Here is an 18,134-nt window from a genome sequence, read left to right as displayed (position 1 = left end):
CATGCACATAAAATAAATGAAATTGTAAAACTTAATAAAAATAACTCCAGTTGTTTAACTTCAGAACAGAAAAATTACTCCTAGAGCAATCCGCCAAAGCCGACTGGGTCTAAGACATTCTCTTTGGTTATGAATTGGCTGCATTTCCATTTTCATTCAGTTCTGATCTGTCCCTGAGATAGGCAAAGAACCCACGTGGCCTCAGAAATGAACTTTCTCTTTTGGAAAGGCAGCACTCGGGACACTGACTCTTCCTCCCTCCAAATCAAATGAGCAGCCAGCTGGGGGAGGAGCCCTGCTCCCGGCACACTGGATGAGTCCACGGGAAGTGGTGTCCCTTCTCAGGCAGGCTACTAGAACGTTCCCCACACTGCAAAGAGCCGAGGGGGCTGGAATTGGGGGGGACGGGAGAGGAAACGTCCAGGTTGGTCGGGTGAAAGTTCTACAGAGCCCACTGAGCCTCCATTTCGGTTTGCATCCGTAAAGTGAGGGTGCTGCCGGCGCTCAGGGCGGATTGTTGTCTGTGTCTAGTAGTTAGCACACAGGAAGAGCGCCCTGACAGAGCTGCTCAGTGGTGAAGGTTTGCTGGGCCTGCATGAAGACCTGAGTTCAGATCCCAGCACCCACGTAAAAACCCGAGGCTGGTGCTGTGTGCCTGTGGTCCCCATCCTGGGGAGGTAAAGACATGAGGATCCCTGAGGTCCTGGTGATCAGCTAATTTAGCTCAACTGGGAGCTCTAAGTTCCCTGGGAGACCCTGCCTCAAAAAGTAAAGTGAGGAGAGATTGTTGAAGATGCCTGGTCTTCACATGAATGTGTATACACATCCATGTACATCCAGCATACACCCACAAGGACACACACACACACACACACACACACACACACACACAGTTAGTGGTTATTAGTGTTAAGGAGACAGGCCCACAAACTGGTTAATCATTTTCATATGTCAGTAGCTCAGGTAATCATTGTCAATAGGGTCTGTTTGAGGCTAACAGGGTGAGGAGGGTAAAGTTGTGGCTGTCAGGGCAGGAAAAGGAGAATTGCACACAGAGATTTAGAGAGGCGTCCGAGGGTCTCTCATGGTTGCCACTGGAAAGCTTGCTTTTACCTAGGGAAAATGGAGTGGGTGGTGTAGAGCATACAGAGACGTCTTGCTGTTGATTTGAACTTGGTACCATGTAAATGAATTATGTCTATTCAAAAGGAAGAGGAGGAGAAGAAAAAAAATACATTTAAGAAAGTCTTACTATGGGGGTAAGTGCCCAGTACTGACAATCCAAATCTAACGGCTTTGTCAGCAACTTTACATACTTTGTGCAGTGGTCTCTGGGCTCCAGTCTCCGGGGCCGCTGTGAACCGGTTAGGATGCCTTTTAGCTTGATTCCCTTAAAGACATCTGAGGTAATGTTTTAATATCAGTCATCCTCCCTTTGACTCTCTTTTCATTTTTTAAAATTTTATGTGCATGCATGATTGCCTCCATGTAGGTCTGTGCACCACATGTATGCGGTGCCACGGAGTCCAGAAGAGGGCGCCAGATCCCCTGGGACTGGAGTTACCAGTGCTTGGGGACCACCATGTGGTTGCTGGGAATTGAACCCAGGTCCTCTGGAAGAGAAGCCAGTATACTTAAGCCATGAGCCATCTCTCCAGCCTTTTGACTCTCATTTTAAAGAAATTCATATCAGAGTATGGTGGCGCATGCCTTTAATCCCAGCACTTGGGAGTTTCAGGCCAGCCTGGGCTACATAGAGAGTTTCAGGCCTGTCTGGGCTACATAGTGAGATTCTTTCACCAACCAACCAACCAATGAACTAACCAACCAACCAACCAACCAACCAACCAACCAACCACACATCGAATGTATAGTGTAATACAGACTGAATTTAATTGCAGTCCTGTGCCAAAATAGACTAAAATTCCATAGCCTTGTAGGGGAGGAGTATCTCACTCTGTACACTGCCTTTAGTCTATTCCCTGATCAAGACCAGTGAGATGGCTCAGGAAAGTGCCTTCCACCGCACCTGATGCTGTGAGTTTGATCTCTGGACCCCAGGTGGTGGAAGATGAGACCCAATTGCTGCCCAGTTGCCCTCTTACCTCCACGTTCCAACCAGACACCAATAAAATCGGTACAAGTGTTTAAAAAAAAGTTGATTTCACTAACTGTGGTCTTTCTATTATCTACGTCTTTATTGTTTTCAAATCATTTAGGACAAAGATAATTTTGCTTAAATAATTTCAGATTCTGGGAAGATAAGTTTCTAGAGTGTTTGGGGAGTGTGTGTGTGTGTGTGTGTGTGTGTGTGTGTGTGTGTGTGTGGCCGGACTCCACGAAAACAAACAAGAACTTGTTGCACTATTTTAAGGCTTGTAAATATTAACTCGTTTAAGCCTTCACCATGTCATTTTATTGCAGGTACCACCATTCCAGAGAGAGGTTGCTCAGAGCCGGGCTGAGCTGACTATTGAGCGCTACTGCCTCTCTGCTCCCGGTGAGAAGCGAATCCCCCGGCTTCGCAGCCTGTGGTCTGGGAGCCCCTGCACACCTGGGTCGTAAATGTCTGTATGTGACCTGGGGCCAGTTAACTTACTCCTTATCAGTTCGGGTTTCTTATCTGCTCCAGGGAGGAGCTTTTGTTTTGAAACCTCGTCTCCCGGGGGTGTATGGGTGTGTGCCCTGGGGTTTGGAGGCGAGGGCGCTCAGGTTTGCAGGTAGGGCAGGGCGCTGCTTTCTCCAGGGTCTCTTGAGGAAACCAAGAGTTCGGAAGGTTTGATCCAAGCCAACTCCCTCAGGGGACATCAGGCCCGGGGCTGTGGTGGCTCTCAAGCTTGGCAAAGGGCCTCCCTTAGGGCCGAGTTTAGTGACAGGCTGCCAGAGAAAGACCCGCCAACCCCGGGGAGTTAGAGACCAAGGTCTAACTTCTGAAAGGTTTCTTGGAGACAGGGACAGTGGACTGGAACATCGAACGTCCAACAAGGTCTAGAAATCAGGTAGGCGAATGCTCAGGAGGCCCCCGCTCTAGAATAAAGCGGTGACGAGGCAGAAGGAAGAGAGGGCTGCGGAGGAGAAATCCCCGGGGAAGATGGGGGTGGGGGCGGGGGCGGGGCGTTTGCTTCAGAACCTGCTTTATTCTGCGAGCAGCCGGAGGGACTTGCAGGTTTAAAGGGCAGTGAGCTGGGGTGTGGGACTCCAGGGCGGCAGTCCTGATCGGAGGGGACTGAGAAAGTAAGGGTGAGCACGCCATGCTCCCTGCGACCCTGCTCTACCCCACCCCCACCCCCACCCCGGACTTCATTTGCTCAGTTGAAAGGACGGGGCATGGACCAGAGGTTCACTGAGCTCAACAGACCCGAGTCCCTTTCTGTTTCTTTCAGGAGACCTCTCTGGTCCAGGTGTTTTAGAATTTACAGGGTTAGACGAGAGGGCTCTCCAGTGCTGAAGATGGAGAACCGTTACCCCTCCAAACACACCCACACACGCACGCGCACACTCGCACGCGCGCATACACACCACCTCGCTGCTTTTGGCAGCAGCCTCTTCAACCCATGACCTCATGCTTTAAGCTCCCATATAGTCTTTCTCCCGCCCTGTCCACACCCGGAGCCCGAGTGGGGGTGGAGTGGATGGGGGACAGTGGCTTATCTCGTGCCAGATTTGGGGAGAAAGGGGCACAACGATCCACACTGCGGAGGGAAAAGATGGTGTAACTTTTCCTCGTGGAAAAAGAAAGAAAGAGAGAGAAAGACGAAAGAAAGAAAGAAAGAAAGAAAGAAAGAAAGAAAGAAAGAAAGAAAGAAAGAAAGAAAGAAAGAAAGAAAGAAAGAAAGAAAACAAAACAAAACACCACTCGTCCTGGGGATCCTCGGACACCGATGCCCAGATCTCCACGCGAGGTGGCTGGTTTAGTTGAACTATCTTTGGTCCACGTTTCCTCAGACCAGAAAAGAAGCAGGGAGATGATGGCTGGAGATGCCGGGATTTGGGGCTAGGGTCGTGGCACCTGGTCTGACCTGCAGCCCCGGGACGAGGTCTTGCTCGGGTCCATTCCCATCTCCGAGACCAGCGACCCCCGAGGGAGGTTCGAACCCTTGGCTAGCCCGCCAGCCGGCGCCCTGCCCCCTTGCTCGCAGCTGCTCTCGGTTTGGGTGCAGCGGTTTTCCCCCGCAGAGCAGGAGGAGGAGACAAGCCCAAGGAGGGGGAGCGACTCCAGGGCTCGGGTTTCTGCAGCCAATGCGGAGCAGCCCCGGGCGGCCCCCCGGCGGCGGGCCCTCCTCCCGGCACCACGTTCCACAGTCATGGCGCACGGCGAGGGGCGGACGCAGGGCCGCACCCGCGCCCCCTCCTCTCCTCCCTCCCTCCTGCCCGCCTCTCTCCTAGGCAACATCCCTCCCAGGCCCGGCTGAGATGGAGACTTCTCCCCGCCCCCATGGGGCAAAGGATGGAGGCGCGAGCTTCTCCAGAGCCCGCAGATCCCTTCCTGGGAGCACCCCAGGCCCTACAGAGACCGAGATGCGGTGGTGGTGAGGGTTCGAGGCACAGCCCCTTCCTGCAGCCCGCCTGGACCTTGGCATCTTTGTAAATCCTTAAATAAACAACAACAAAAATCTCCCAACCCGAGTCGTTAGATTTGCAACGCGCCTTTTACAATAACCGCGACGGCGACGCAGGAAGCAATCCTGCAACCGGTCCGGGGTGGGAAGACGGCAGCTTCCCGGCCACCAAGCTGCTCTCTCACCCCTCCCACCCCAAAGGGGGCTCGATTCCCCCACCCCCTCCCCGGATCTGAGACTTTGCTGCACTCCGGGGACTGACAGGTCCTCTGCTCGTGGTCCCATCCTCTTGCGTCCAGAGACTCGCCAGCTTACAAAAGGTGCAGGCTCACGCATACACAACGCAGAGCGCGGAAGAAAAAAAAAAAAAAGTCGACCGTGCACCGGCCAGGGGAAGGCTGCGAACAATGCACCCGGCGGCCCGCGCCAGCCGGAGCGCGGCGCCCCGGGGGACAGGGTCGGCGGGCGGGGGCCGCAGCGGAGAACCCGCCGCGCTGGACACCTTACTTCCTGCTTCCCCGCCCGCCGCCAGCCCCAGCTCTGCGGAGGGATATCTCTCCCCTCCTCTGTCCCTCTCCCTCCCTTTACCCGCCTGTCTGCCCCCCTTTTTTTGACCCCCCCCTCTACCCCGCCTTTCTCCTTTTGCAAGAAAATAATTTGACAGTCGATTTGCTGACAGGGGAGGAATTTGCATCCTGGATTTAAAAAAAAAAAAAAGGCCGAGAGGAGCTTAGGAACGGTTGCTAGGGGTGGGTAATGGGTGAAAGGGGGTGGGTTGGGGTGCTGGGGAGCGGATCCGGAGGGCTCGGGGAGGGGGCCATGCAAAAAGGTAAGGCCAGGTTAGCGCTGCTCGGCCCTGAGTGGGCTGCGGCCGGGGGAGGGGCGAGAGATACATATGTATTTCTGTCTCCCCAGCACACCCCCTTCCCTCTAAGCGATGGCTGAGAGGCGGTGCATGCAGATGGGGAGTAAGTTTCCTGGAGGGGAGGAGGGTGGATGCACGCGCGCAGCCGGGCGCTGCAAATTTCCACCGGGGAGGGAGAGAGTGGCTGGATGCGGAGAGTTTGGAGTTGGAGGGCAGGGAAGGGAGCAGGGCCTGGGGGCGGGGGGGAAAGGGGGGTGCTGGTGGATGCTATATCTAGGAGTAAGTTTCCAAGAACGAGAGAGCCTGCACGCTTGCTTGCTAGCTAGTAAGTTTCTGGCTGGGGAGGGCGCTTAGGGAGGAGAAAGGGGGGGTGTGCATGTATATAGAAGGGGGGAGGGGGGAGCAGATTTCCTGCGGGGAGGCTGAATGCATATGGAGAGGAGATTTCCTGGAGGGAGGGTTGAGGCGTAGACCGGACCGAGTAAGTTTCTTGCTGGGGTGGTGGCTGGAGGTGGTGAGTTGGTGCTTTGGAAAACCCTGAGCTTCCCACCCGGGACTCGGGAGGAGGGGGGCGTGCTGTGGGAAGGAGGGGCGAGGGGCCAGGTTCCCTGTTTGGAGAGAGGGGCTTGCATCTGGGGAGTATGTTTCCTGGCGGAGCGATATTTGTTTACAGGCTGAGGGCAGTACTGTAAATGAGTAGCTGCGAGAAGGCGGCTGACATAAATTAATATTGAAATTACTCCATCAGCTCGGCTCGCCCCCCATTTCACCCCCCAAGTGGAGACTGGTCGTCTCGTCGGATTGCCCAGGCACTTGTTGCAGAAACAGCCAAGGTAGGCGAGAAGCTTATTAAGTTTCATTTAAAAAATTTAGTTGGGGGGGATGCTCCGTAAGAAGATGGGGGTGGGGTGCGGAGTGAAGCCTGCGGGGGACAGAGAAAGACAAGTCTCCCGCGGCCTCTTTACTTTCAGTACGTTAGCAGGGCCCTTTCCCTGCTTGCCTTCTTCCCGGTTCCCTCTCCCGGCTCACAGCATCCCAGCAAAGGGGGAGGGGTGAGGTGGGCAGCGTAACTGGCAAACCCCAGCTTACGGGGTGACGGTGGTGGGTTTGAAATTGAAGGTTGGTATATTATAAAGCCTTCATTCTTCCAGCCAAGAAACCGCAGGACCCTAGGGATGTGTCTTTTGGGGTTTTTGACATGATGCATATGTGTATATATGTGAGTCTGCGGGCTCTGTGGGGGCTGGGTAGTCCCCAGAAGTAAGTGTGGCCACCCAGGTGGGAGAAGTGGGTCTGAAGGCAGACTTGCCCCCTCCCTCCCCAACTTCAGTTCGGGAGTCTGGGAAGTTACTGCTGGCGAAGAAGCAGAAATTACACAGCAAACCACCGTTTCCCTCACGGAGGCAGGCAGCCTCTGGCCCGCACTGGCCTGGAGCATGTGAGCCTGCCATCCTCGGGTTCAAGAAGAAAATGCCTTTGGCTTCCCTGGGCCTTCCACTGGCCGGGTGGAATCAGCTCGCTGTCAAACTTTCCCCAGACAAACGTTGCTTTGGCAAGTGAAGGGTTGTGTTGTAGTGACTGGTCTTTCACGGCCCTGGACCCTCTGGTGAAATGTGTGGAAGGCATGCTTAGGAATAATGACCAGTCCAGATATGGCCCCAGACTTCAGCAGAGCATGCCCGGGAGAGGCAGGCTTGTTGGTCTTTTCCTGGGGCAATAGAGGTGATTTTTTTTTTTTTTTTTCAAGAAATGAGTTTTAAGTTGTCCCAGTCAGCGCTGTCTCCTGCATCGTTGGTACTTTTCATGCAGGGAGTTCTGTGAAGTCTGTTCTGTGGCCCCTAGGACATGATGCTGGAGATCCAGCACTCAGCTGGTTAAAGTGCCGCTGCCTCTGCCTTGCCTTGCCTGCCTTCTTGGCGCCCAGCCTGCTGGTTCCTGCAGATACTTTTTCTTCCATAGGTGCTGGTGCTGGGTGCTGGGAGTTGAACTTGGCCAGGATAATTTGAGCACTGAGGGGGGCCGGTGGGTCTGGCCAGAAACTGGTTAGAGTGTTAAGGAATAACCAACCACACTGGGGTTAACTGAAGTCAGTTAAGCCTTCCCTAGTTATGTAAACAGGTTTTGATTCTAGCAGGGGAAAAAATGGGTTAAAACACCCCCCCATGTTACTGATAGACAGTATATCCCCCCCCCTTCCTGACATCAGATTTCAGGATTGAGGGTTTGATGTTTGGCAGTTTGAGAGGTGAGTTAGTTAGAAATATTAGTGCTACCTATCACATGCTCCCAACTAGGCATTAGCTAAACAAATTAGCTCTTATCTCTAATCCGTGAGTCTGATTGGTGTATGTGCTGGGAGAGTAAATAAGAATTCCTCATGTGTGTTTATTCCAGGGTGGAATTATTTACATGTCTAACCTGGAAGCCAAGAGCCCAAGAGCAGTCATTCAGTTTGGTGTTTTTTTTTTTTTTTTTTTTTTTTCTCTTAACATTTATGGGATTTATTTTATTGTCTTGCTTTGGCCATTAATCAAGTCACAGTACCCCCTCCCCCCCATTCAACTGAGAATGTTCTCCTGGTAATAAAGGTTTGAAGGCCTAAGAATCGTAATTCATTCTTTTTAAAATATTGTGACGATTGTCAGGATTTGATTTACAGGAATTGATACTCGGAGTGACACACCCCTTTGGGCCCCGCCCTTTCAGGCATGTCCATTTTCGCCAACTGATTGTTTAGAAGCCAGCTTGGGAGAGAGAGAGAGAGAGAGAGAGAGAGAGAGAGAGAGAGAGAGAGAGAGAGAGAGCGCCTTTGCCTTATGCATTATAAGCATGGAGAAGATTAATTTTGCAGGTTCCAGAGTGAATGTGGGTCTTTTCACAGCTTGGTAAGCAGGCGTCCACATGGCAGGCATGTGTTAATACCAGAGAGCGTTTACGCGAGCCTGCTGTGAAAACAGTCACTCTGTGAACTGTGCAGAAAGCCCTCTGTTAACTGGCTTGGGCCTGTGGTTTTTGTCGAGTTCAGAGTTTGAATTATAGAGAGGGGACAGGCTGTCGTGTCCTGTGCTGCTTACATAAATGTGTGGGCAGGAAAACAAAGCTTATTTAGAATTTTCTTTTCCTTCCTTGATGGATAGGCTGATCTTAAGGACACAAAGTGTTGGTTTTTTGGGGGGCAGGGGGAATGCATAGAAAATGCTCCATGAAGTTGGTGGGCTAAGAAGTGCTGAAATTGCCTTGCATTTAGAAGTTGGTTTGAGTCTGTGGGCATTTGTAAAGTGGCAGAACTTCTAAGGGGGCTGAATGCTCAAGACAGGGGCAAAGCGTCTCTGAAGAGACAAATGGATAGGGCCCCAATTTCCAGCTGTTTCTGCATTAAGGGGGTTATTGTTATTAATATTTTTAAAAGGCTAGGTCTTTGGGTTCCGGCTTTAAGCTGGTGTTATGTAGAGTGAGGACCCAGAGCTCTTGACAGTGTCTTCCTGGGCCAACGGCCAAATTGCTTCATGGACTCAGGGTGAGCTGATTAACTTCTGGTTTTTGTCTTCTCATGGAGAAATGGATTTGAACGTTGGCATTCCACAAAGGCCCTTGAGCAGCCGGGCAACCATGCCGTCACATGCAAGCCATCTCTTAGGAGGGCCTGCCACCCTTGTGGGTTCATTCATTCATTTGTTTTACAGATTTATTTTTAAAATTATTTTAAATTGTGTATATGTGCATGAGTCTGCATGTGCATGTGGTATGTGCACGTGAGTGCCGATACCTGCGGAGGCCAGGGGTGTCCCGTCCCCTGGAGCTGGAGTTACAGGCAGTGGTGAATCCTGTTGGGTGCTAGAATCAAACTCAGATTGTCTGGAAGAGAAGTAGGTACTCTTAAGTACTGAGCCACCTCTCCAACCCTGTATATATATATATATATATATATATATATATATATATATGATATGTATGTATTTTTAAATCCTAATTATATGTGCTAATGGAGAGGGAGCTTGTACTTTCAGGCACCCAAAATAATTTCAGTTCATCGGAGTTTTCCCTCCAGCCAGCTGACTGCATGATCCGATGTTTAGTCAGACTTACGGTTAACGAAGCTGTTGTTCCTCGGCAGCAGGTAGCCGTGGGCAGGAGAAGGAGACTCAGAAGCCCAGTGTGGCCTTGCCTACTTAAGTGTGAAGAAGTCACGTGTGGGATGTTGCGATTTGTCTGAGCAGTGATGGGGTTCATACTCATGATGTGTGGTCACTTCCAGGGGCTTTCTGTCACCATGGGCATTTGGGGAGAAAGCTCTTGATGTTTTTACTGACTTCAGGTGCTGACACACACAAAACACGAGGACCCAGACAGGTGCTCTCCACCCCAGGGTGCATAAGAGGTTGTTCTGTCCCAAGGACAGTGGACCTCTCTTGGTTCCGAACTCTGAAACTGTGTGGCTGATCAGGGAAGAGGGCTACCATCTTCAGGGGTCTTGTGGGCTAGCCATATTTTTAGATTTTCATAGTGGAGGGGAACTGATGATACTAAAATGGAGTTGAGATTTTTTTTTTCTAGGAAAGGGACTAAAACCAGCCAGATTGCAGTTACTGACATGCTTTTAGGGTGCTGTGTGTGTGTGTGCACTTGTGTGTGCACACGTGTGTGTGCAAGCAGGTGTGTACATGAGCAAGCCAGAGGTTGGTGGTAGATGTGTGTCTTCTTCAGTTGCTCTGTACGTGTGTGTGTGTGTGTGTGTACCACTGCGCGTGGAGGTCAGAGATCACTTTGTGGGCATAGGCCCTCTACCTCCACTTTGTGGGTTCTGGGGATCAAACTTAGCTTGTCAGACTTGGTGGCATGTGCCCTTACCTAGTCAGCCCTCTCTGGCCCTCTTCACTTTAATTTTTGAGACATAATTTCTCACTGAATCTGGAGCTCATTAATTCAGTGGCTGGCCAGTGAGCTCCAGGAATCCTCCATCTTCCTGTCTCCGCCTCCCTAGTGCGGGGGTTACAGCCATGTAACCCGCCAGCATGCTCCTCTTTTTTTTTTTTTTTTTTTTTTTTTTTTTTTTTTTTTTTTTTTTAGGTAGGTGCTGGAGATCTGAACTCAGGTCCTCATACCACTTTACCCACTGAGCCATCCCCCCCGCCCCCCCCCCCTGCATTTTTAATAACTATGTGAGCTGCTCCATGATTCTTTGAGGAAATCCCTTTTGAGTTAAAGGACAGACACAACTTTAAAAAAAAAAACAAAACTGTGATGTTTTCTAGGAATTTCAAGTTCTCAGAGTAGCTGCTTACCGTAATTTGGACTGAGGAAATGAGTATTTGGGTTTGTTTGTTTGTTCGTTTGTTTGTTTGTTTCCTTATAGAGGACAATAAGCTAGGAGTAGTGTGGGCAGGCTGGGCTGCTGACATTGAAAACATTTTTAAGGAAGAAGAGGAAAACACCTTCGGGTCTAAATGGCTGTGAAAATTTTGGGGGTCACATAACAGTGGTAACATTTTTTAAATTATTATTTCTGCCTTGAGAAGCCTTGGCTTTCGTTTATACATTTAGTAGTTACTTATTCTTTTTTTAAAAGATCTATCTATTTTTATGTGCATGAGCATCTTGCCTTCATGTGTATCTGTGTATCTTGTGCATGCCTGGTGCCCTCAGTGGCCAGAAGAGGGCATTGGATTCCCTGGAACTGGAGTTATGGATGGTTGTGAGCTGCCGTGTGGGGGCTGGAATTGAACCTGGGTCCTCTACAAGAGCGACCAGTGCTCGTAACTGCTGAGCCATTGTTCCAGCCCCAGGGAACTTATTATTTATTGAGGACACATTGTTTGCTGGGAATCTTAGTGATTGCAAGGCATAATTCTCTCTCTGCCCACACCCCTTGACCCCCGGCTGTCTGTGGTGGACATGGCCGGAGGTGAGTGCTGCCAACTGTGATAATGCTCTGGTGAAGTAGCTGCCTGGGCAGAAGACCTGAAGCAGCCTCCTTGAGGAGCAGGTGGGAGAAGACAGTGGCCAGGAGGAGGAGAGCCCGTGTGGGCCAACCTGAGATTTGCAGGAAGTGAGGCGAGATTGTGGACTGGGCTGGGGGGTGGGGTGGGGAAGGAGAAAGGGCAGTTTGGGATGGCCACTCAGAACCCTGTGGGCCTTGGATTTCTCTCTCTTATTTTTAGTGCGAAACTTAAATAAAGCTTTACACATGCCTTACACATGCTAGGCAGGTGCTGTACCACTGAGCTAAATCACTACCCCCCCCCATTTTAAATAGATTTTTTTAAAGTTTGTGTGTGTGTGTGTGTGTGTGTGTGTGTGAGAGAGAGAGAGAGAGAGAGAGAGAGAGAGAGAGAGAGAGAGAGAGAGAGAGAGAAGGGGGAGGAGAGTCTGTCTGTGTAGACTGTGTAGACTCTGTGACTGGTCTGTCTGTGTAGACTGTCTGTGTAGACTGTCTGTGACTGGTCTGTCTGTGCAGACTGTGACTGGTCTGTCTGTCTGTGTAGACTGTCTGTGACTGGTCTGTCTGTCTGTGCAGACTGTGACTGGTCTGTCTGTGTAGACTGTCTGTGACTGGTCTGTCTGTCTGTGCAGACTGTGACTGGTCTGTCTGTCTGTGTAGATTGTCTGTGACTGGTCTGTTTGTCTGTGCAGACTGTGACTGGTCTGTCTGTCTGTGTAGATTGTCTGTGACTGGTCTGTCTGTCTGTGCAGACTGTGACTGGTCTGTCTGTCTGTGTAGATTGTCTGTGACTGGTCTGTCTGTCTGTGCAGACTGTGACTGGTCTGTCTGTCTGTGTAGACTGTCTGTGACTGGTCTGTCTGTCTGTGTAGACTGTGACTGGTCTGTCTGTCTGTATAGACTATCTGTGACTGGTCTTGAACTCACTGCCTCGCCCAAGTTGGCCTTGAACTTTGAATCTTCTTGCCTTAGACTCTGAATAGCTGGGATTACAAGGGCTGTAGCCCTGGTCCCTGCTTAAATATTTAGATTTTGATTTTTAGGTTACATTTAAAAATTGTGTATGTGTGTGTATATGTTTCTCCCTTTCCATGATGTGAGTCCAGGGAATTGAACTCAGGTTGTTGGGCTTGGCCGCAACTTCCTTTTCGCACTGAGCCATCTTGCCTGCCCAAAGTTTTGGATTTTTTTTTTTTTTTTTCAATATACTGAACGGGAAATGGTACACCTTACCTCACAGTTCAGGGAGCTTGGCATTTCAAGGAAGATGGAGATTGGTTGCTGTGGAGGTGGGGACCACAGTAAAGAGACAGTTGGAGTAGGCAAGACGAGGAGGTGCGTGCGGGATGCAGGTTGGAGGTGGAGCAGGCTGAGTAGCAGTTTGGCTTTGGTAGGTTGGACGGGATGTGGGCTAACTTTAGTTTCTGGCTTGTGTACTGGATAGAAGGTGTTCTGTTTGCTGAAGCGGGGAAGCCTGGGAAATGCGGTGCACACTCGGGGTGTTTCCGGTCGAACACCAGTGAGTTGCAGGTGACTGAGCTACTCCAGGTGGGCGTGTTAAGTCCGTAGTCTGATGTCGCCTCCAGTGTCAAAGGAGTGGAGCAGCCAGGCAAGAAATGAAAGGGCCCAGAGCCATATCTGGTGGCTAACTCCTGGAGACTGGCCAAGGCGCCTGGAGAGGATGAATGGGTTGTGTGGAGTGTGTATGTGAGTGTGTGAGAGAGCGTGTGAGAGTGTGTGTGTGTGTGTGTGTGTGTGTGTGTGAGAGAGAGAGAGAGAGAGAGAGAGAGAGAGAGAGAGAGAGAGAGAGAGAGAGAGACTCATGAAGGGCCAGTGAGATGGTTGAGAGGAACCACATCGTGGAATGAGAAAGTTGTCCGTTGGCCTCCACATGTACACCGTCACACGAGCTCACCCCCCAGCTCTGAGGGGGGAAAATGTAAAAATGTTTGTGCCTATGAAGTTGACAAGACCAGATTTGACAAAACGCAGCCTGTTGGTGACTTTGGGAAGAGTCAGGTTTGATGGATCTGGGATGGAGTAGGAGCAAGTTGGAGAGGACTGGATGGGAAGGGGGTGGCTTCACATGGCACACAGAGTCAACTTCTCGGCCGCATTTGTTCATGATGGAGAAGGGCAAGGAGATGGATGGGGCCTAGAGGACTCTGTGCATGAAGGGACATGTTTTCGTTGGTTTGTTCCTGCTTTGAAAGGGATGATGTGTTTGTGTGCTGCTGGGAAAGATCCATGGAGAAGGTTGACTTAGAGAAATGACGTCTGAAGGGGATGCCCAGCAAGTCTGAGGGACGATCTGGCTCTGGCAGCGGGGAGTGGCGTCTCCTCCATCCTGTACTGAGAGTGCAGGCTGCCGGAGTGAAGGTGTGGGTGGGCAGGCGGGGCTCTGTGAGGGCTGCGTGCTCTGCTCCCCTTTCCTGTACCCCGGGCAGAGGGAGTGTTGCCCTTGGGAAGGGTCCAGGCTCAGAGCTTGACAGTGGCCAGATACTCCAAGGGTTAAAACTGCATCAGAAACTCCACTGCGTTTTTTTCTGACCATTTGACTGCATTTCTGAACGGCACAGAGGAAAGGACAGGTTACCTTTGCTTAAGGAAGTCTTCAGTTAATTATTCGAGGCCTTTCATTCGATTTATTTGTCAACTATGACAAGAAAAAGACCTGAGATTTTTTTCAGCCCTGTGTTACGTGTTTTGAGATAAAAACAAACAAACAAACCAACAAAAAACCATACTCAACATTTGGTAGAGTGCTTGCCTGGCTAGTGTGAAGCCCTGGGTTCAATCCCCTACCACCGCATCAGCCAGGTGTGGTGGTACACACGCCTCAAATACCAGCCAGGGAGGTGCAGGCAGGGGACCCGAAGTCCGGGGTTATTTCCTCACAAGGAGCCCCAGGTCAGTCAGGAATGCACAGGACCCTGTGTGCATGGGTGCCGCTTGCCGCTCATTTGTACTGCCTCATGCAAGCGTGTCTCAGTGTCACAGGCTGTGCCATCTGTGTGGCAGGTGGGTGGCTGAGGAGGGGCTTTAAAGATCTGAGGTGAGGTCCAGTTGTGTCCCCAGCTGTCTCACACTGCTGAGGGGAGGTCTATACCATCTGTCTCCCCGCCTCAGACAATGCACAGGAAGTATGGACTTTGAGAGGCTTCACATCCAGACCACGGTGAGGTGGCCTGTCTGTCTGCAGCCATCGTCTCCTCAGACCTGGAGCTGTGTCCTTAGCGCCCACAGCGTCTCCAGAAACTGCGCGCGGCGTCTCCTCCGTCTCCCTCTCCCTCCGTGAAGCCACTTTCGGTTTGGGCTTTTGTTCCATCCTCTGGGTTGAGCCTACTCTTGTGGCCCAAGATCCGGCATTAGAAATGCTGGCTGAGAAATGCCAGGTTCAAGCTCAGATCCCGTAGGCTAGTGTGATGTGACGGTCTACCCAAGGGGACAGGCAAATGTGGTTTGTTCCTCAGGGAACCCTGTGAATCCCTTGCAGGGGAATCTCCAAGGCTACCCAGGAAGGCTGGTTGTGGGCTCTAGATGTGTGTGTGTGCGTGTGCGTATTTACATTTATTTACTTAATATGTGTAAGGACGTGTATAGCATGTGTATGTACGTGTGTGCGACACCTTATGGGAGGGACTTGCTTGGTTTTCTTCTTCCATCACGTGGGTCCCAAGGACAGAACTCATTCAAGTCCTTCAGCCTGGCAGCAGGCTCCAGCAGCTGCTGAGCCCTCTCACTGGCCCCCCGAGTCTTAGCAGTCTGTATTCTGTAATGTTAGTGCCACAGAGTTGAGTCTGGCATGAACAGGCCTTTAGCCTCACTGCGTATACTGGAATGTCATTTCCAGTTTTAAAAATCCATCCTGCATATGTGAAATACCGAGTGGAGTTCTGTTGTCTACCTTAGAGGGTGAGGCTCGAAGTATTTATCTTAAAATTATTTTCATGATGAAAATTTTAACCACATCCAAAAGAAGATAGGCTGGCGTAGTGAACTCCTTTGATCTCACTGCCTCGAATCACCAGCAAGATTTCATCAGACCATGGATGACATGACTTCCTGTATTTATGTGGGAAATGCTGAATTAGTGTCTTCCTGTATTTATGTAGGAAAGGCTGAAGCATCTTCCTGTATTTATGTGGGAAATGCTGAAGCGACTTCCTGTATTTATGTGGGAAATACTGAAGCGACTTCCTGTATTTATGTGGAAATGCTGAATTAGTGTCTTCCTGTATTTTTGTGGGAATGGCTGAAGTGTCTTCCTGTATTTATGTGGGAAATGCTGAAGTGACTTCCTGTATTTATGTGGGAAATACTGAAGCGTTTTCCTGTATTTATGTGGGAAATACTGAAGCATCTTCCTGTATTTATGTGGGAAATATTGAAGCGTCTTCCTGTATTTATGTGGGAAATACTGAAGTGACTTCCTGTATTTATGTGGGAAATACTGAAGCGTTTTCCTGTATTTATGTGGGAAATACTGAAGCATTTTCCTGTATTTATGTGGGAAATACTGAAGCATCTTCTTGTATTTATATGGGAAATACTGAAGTGACTTCCTGTATTTATGTGGGAAATGCTGAAGCGACTTCCTGTATTTATGTGGGAAATGCATGTTGTTTGAAGCAGCAGGGCTCTGATACCAGTTTGATGTTACTGGAGAGAGGGAAATACTTGATGAAAAATGATAGCTCATGAGGAAGTGGATGACACTGACCTGGCGTTCACTTAGGATTTTGCAGTTCTGAATGTTTTTTTGGCGACAGCTGGACAGGTTGATTCATACCTGTAACTCCAGCATGGGCTGAGGCAGGAGGATCGTATTGAGTTTGAGGCCAGCGTGGGCAACATAGTGTGACCCTATCTCAAAAAATCCAATGAAAATGAAATAAAAAAGTCAAAACACCCCCAAACAGCATCAACAAACAGCAGAGGAAAGTGAGGCATAAGAAATAAAACTGAGGGCTGGCGGGCGGGCGAGAGGGCTTAGTGGATAAAGGTGTTTGCTGCTAAGCCTGAAGGCCTGAGTTCCTTGGGACACCATGGTGGAAGGGAGAAAACAGACCCCTGCTAATTGACGTCTTATCCCCTGGACACCTACATATACAACCCATAAGTTAAAGAGGAAAGGAAAGGAAAGGAAAGGAAAGGAAAGGAAAGGAAAGGAAAGGAAAGGAAAGGAAAAGAAAAAGTTAAAAGAAGAAGAGTTGATGGCTGGTGAGTAATGGTACCCGCCTCCAAACCTGAAATTCAGTCCCTGGAGCCCACTTGGTGGGAGGAAAGACTCCTGCAAGTGCTCCGGTGACCTCCACATGCACACTTTGCCCTTCCTCAAAAGTAAATACATGTAAAAACAACAACAAAAGCCCCCCCCCCCAACTTTCTTTAAATAAATGAATTGAAAGCTGGGCCCCAACGCTTACTCGGAACCGCGAGGGTGGAGCATCACCGTGAGATCCAGACTAGTTGGGCTACATGGTGAATTCAGGACCAGCCAAGGCTGCATCGAGGCCTCGTCTCAAAAACTAAACAAACAAAAAGAGTATCGGTTGCTGGTTTAGTTATGGGACAGTGTATGGTCAGCAGGCTCCAGCCTGTGTTCAGTCCACAGCACCAGAGCTGAAAAGTGAAAGAAGAAAAAAAAAAGGAAAAGAAGAGAAAAGTGACCGAGTCACACGTGGAGCTGGCAACCAGGGCTTGTTTGGTGTCAGAACGTGTATGGCCCACGCAGTTGATGTCTCAAGGCTGTGTGATACTCTATAAGAATGTGGTACAGAAACAGCTAAGAAGGTGGTGTGAGTGTTAGGGTTCACCCCTCCAGGAATCTAATCCTCCAAAGATGTGATGCACGTTTGAGCATCACATTTTTATTTCTTTTTAATATGAATGGGTGTTTTGCCTGTGTGTATGTCTGTGGGCCACATGCTGTGTCCCTTGGAGGGCAGAAGAGGGTGTTGGATCCCCTGGAACTAGAGTTACAGATGATCGTGGGTGCCATGTGGGTGCTGGGAATTGAACCCAGGTCCTCTGCAAGATCTCCATTGCGCTTAACCACCGAGCCACCTCTCCAGCCCCGAACGTTCCATTTTGAAAACTCAGATTGCGTGGCTCAACAGTTATTCTGGAGCACACAGCCTTTTGGTTTCTTGCATTGCAGGTAAGGCCCAAACTTGGCTTTGACAATGTGGCAGCTAGTTCCCTCCATTGGGGCTACAGGGAGAGGTCAGTGACCCATCACCCCCAGCTTCTGTGGCCTCTGGGCTCCGACTTTGGGACATAACAGGGTCCTGGACAATTGGAGAAACACTAATTCCCGGTGGGTGGTGGGTGCGTCTGTTACAGCACAGCCCCATCACGGACTCTTTGGTCTTTGGCGAATAGTCTCCAATCCAACCCTTTGGAAGTTGTTTTTTTCTTTTCTTAGAGAGGGAAAGAGATAAGAGTTAATATCCTAGGAAAACTGACTGTGCTTTGGTGTTCCCCTGAGGTTTATGGCTGTAGGAGGTGCAACACACTTTTAAACCGAAACTCAAGGTTCAGCGCTCTTGGCTGGCTTGCCTTTGCGGCTGCAGCTAGGTAGGGGCTCAGTTTATCATGAGGAAGAACCCAGGGACCCCGGGACCTCTTGGATGGTTTTAGTTCCTTTAAGCCACTATGGGACCAAATGATCTCTTGTAAATACCCGTTTCTTAGGGGTCTGGAAGGCCCTGTGTGCCATACCTGGTCTTGGACGGGGCTGTGGAGTGGCCTGGAGGCCAAGGTCCTG

At 50.2% G+C, this 18,134-nt stretch overlaps 1 protein-coding gene across 9 annotated transcripts in view; it reads left to right on the top strand.

Moving 5' to 3' along the window:
* Positions 1 to 4,884: 4,884 nt before the first annotated feature.
* Trerf1 (transcriptional regulating factor 1) overlaps positions 4,885 to 18,134 on the top strand; it is a 229,999-nt gene continuing 216,749 nt past the window's right edge. For 4 of the 9 annotated variants that reach the window (XM_037199864.1, XM_037199862.1, XM_037199863.1 and 1 more), the window contains exons 1-2: positions 5,647 to 5,749; positions 6,173 to 6,257. The gene's annotated coding sequence lies outside the window, so the exon portion shown is untranslated. Of the gene's footprint in view, positions 5,309 to 5,408; positions 5,528 to 5,646; positions 5,750 to 5,827; positions 5,906 to 6,172; positions 6,258 to 18,134 lie in introns of those variants that run through there. The other 5 variants (XM_037199866.1, XM_037199865.1, XM_037199860.1 and 2 more) reach the window with 4 other exon arrangements.

This window comes from Peromyscus leucopus, chromosome 16_21 (assembly GCF_004664715.2).
Source record: "Peromyscus leucopus breed LL Stock chromosome 16_21, UCI_PerLeu_2.1, whole genome shotgun sequence".
NCBI lineage: Eukaryota > Metazoa > Chordata > Mammalia > Rodentia > Cricetidae > Peromyscus > Peromyscus leucopus.
Note: the sequence above shows the minus strand (reverse complement) of the source record. Positions and strands in the feature narration are given on the sequence as shown.